Genomic DNA, 2764 nt, shown 5'->3' with positions numbered 1-2764 from the left:
AACCAGCCAGAAGCTTTGATTTTGATCAGAGGTTGACAAAAGTAGATGCTTGGCATGCCTAAGCAACATAATCTGGGCAACAGCAATCCTTAATGAACTGAGGAATGGCAGGTGTTCCACCAGGAACCCAGTGTATCACATATCACAGAGTGAGCCTTTGTTAGTTGACATCCATAGGAATCTAAGTTGAAATGCCTATTCTAAAATAGAGGGTATACAAGTCACAGATTTACACACCTCTCAAAGACCATATTTTTGTGGTCTGTGTGTGGCAGAACCAAGACAAAAAGTTGTGCTGAAAAGGCTATTTCTCAGGGCTCCTTATTGAGCCACTTAACACAGAGGTTAGAATTCAGCCAAAGACTCCCACAGCACTTTGTCAGTCACACATCCACCTCTTGCACGTCAGGAACAATCTGAGGTCATTTGCTGTCTTTCTCATTCTTTTGCATAATCCAGCTCTACATACTGTGGCACATAACTAGTACAAAATAAACATTTGTTAAATGCAATAAACAAATAGATGGGCCTAATAACCAGATTCCAGCATGACTTGATTTCTGTCTTCTAGTTTGAGAGAGGTGTGATATCATCACTTTTCGACCCATATGTTCTAGTGTTAAACACTTGGTTGGGGGAGGTTGGGAAGTCACTTCAACCAATTTTTGTATATATGCATACACACCCTTTTATCAGATCTTTTATGTATGATGAAAATTTAAGAATATCTTAACCTCACTAGAAACTCAACAAATTCTTATGAGCAAGATATGCGATGAAAAAAATCCATCACTGTCCTCAGAATGTAAGACTCTTTCTCTCACCCTGACCCTGATCAGCTGCTTCCTGTTTTGTCTTGCACAGCCAACTTTCAGTAGCTTTAATTGTACTCCCACCCAGACCCAGCTTTATCTGCAAGAAGCTTTACATACTGTTTCATAAACAATGTTGAATTGAGGGGAAAAGCAAAAACTGAACGATAATAAAGGAAATGCTACTTTAAAACTGGTACAAACTGCTTATCATTTAGAAGGAGAGATCATAAAAGAATTTTGGATATTAATCAGCATTCATGACAAAGGTAAACTTTGAGCTGGACTACGAAGCAAGCAGCAGGTCTTTGACAACTACATTTCTCTAAGAATGATTGTTCCATGAAGGAACCATATCCTCAAAGGAACAAAAATTCAGAAGCTATGTGTTTTAAAAATGTATGTAAATAATGAAAAATAAAACTGAAAAGACAAAATTAGAGCAATTTCGTAAAGACTTCAAAGCAAGAAATCTGGGCTTAATCAAATGAACATTAGAAAATTTGTACGTTATTTTGAACAAAACTGCAATGGGTCTAAGTTTAGGAAAAGTAATCTGGCAGAATGGATACATAAGGGGAGACAAAGTGAAATCAAATGTAAGATAACCACACAGGGTGTAAGGCTTTATGGGAATGAAAAGGATTACGTTGAACAAACAAAAAAAGCAGACCTGCCCAAAGTTGGCATATAATCCAAAGAATTGGACAAACACAAGGGAAAAAATCCACATGAAAATGGCAGTAAGAAACAAGTCCACTTAGAAATAAATTCGGTGGGGGGGGGGGGCACCCAGGTGGCTCGGCGGTTGAGCATCTGCCTTCAGCCCAGGGCGTGACCCCGGGGTCCTGGGATCAAGTCCCACATTGGGATCCCTGTATGGAGCCTACTTCTCCCTCTGCCTGTGTCTCTCATGAATAAATAAAATCTTTAAAAAAAAAAACTGTAGAATCATCAAAGCATTTTTGTGTATTTTGTTCCTGAATTAAGAGGTGTCTTTAATTCCATTACATGAGCCCAAAAAAGTATTATGAAATCAGAGATCTTGTCAGGAATACTCCATGCCTTCTACTCACCCATCCTACTTTCAAGCACTTTAGGAAGAAGGAATCCACCCATTTACCACAAAAACCACCACTTCATGCTTAAAGAAAGTAGGGAAAAGGCTAGTCATGAGGCATATGAGGGATGAGGCACCACCATGAGGGCAGGGACTTTGGTCTATATTGTTCACTGTTGTCTCCATAGACATCTAAGAACTTTACCCAGCAAATAGCAGTTGCTCATTAAATACTTGCCAACAGAATAAATTAAAAACTCCTTGAAGAAATAACTTTGTGAAACCAAATCAAAAAAACATTTTTTAAAGATTTATTTATTTATTCATGAGACAGACTGAGAGAGAAAGGCAGAGACATAGGCAGAGCAAGAAGCGGGCTCCTCGCAGGTAGTCTGATGTGGGACTCAATCCCAGATCCCAGGACCATGACGTGAGCCAAACGCAGGTGTCCAACCGCTGAGCCACCCAGGTGTCCCAAAATTATTTTTTTTTTTTAATTTTTATTTATTTTTGATAGAGAGAGAGAGAGGCAGAGACACAGGCAGAGGGAGAAGCAGGCTCCATGCACCGGGAGCCCGACGTGGGATTCGATCCCAGGTCTCCAGGATCGTGCCCTGGGCCAAAGGCAGGCGCCAAACCACTGTGCCACCCAGGGATCCCCCAAAATTATTTTCAATGTTGATTTTTTTTCTTAAGGCTTGGAAGAGTTCTATTATTTTATATTTTCCCAACTAGTGTAATGGAATAAAACTTCAAAAGAAAAAAAGTTTTCTATAGAAATATATACACACACACACATATATATTATGTATATTTGTATTTATAAAGAAATACATATGACTATATTGCCCAAATTGAACCAAAAATAAATAACTTTGGAAAGAACTTTCAA

Source organism: Vulpes vulpes, unplaced genomic scaffold, assembly GCF_048418805.1.
Source record: "Vulpes vulpes isolate BD-2025 unplaced genomic scaffold, VulVul3 u000000899, whole genome shotgun sequence".
Taxonomy (NCBI): Eukaryota; Metazoa; Chordata; class Mammalia; order Carnivora; family Canidae; genus Vulpes; species Vulpes vulpes.
Note: the sequence above shows the minus strand (reverse complement) of the source record.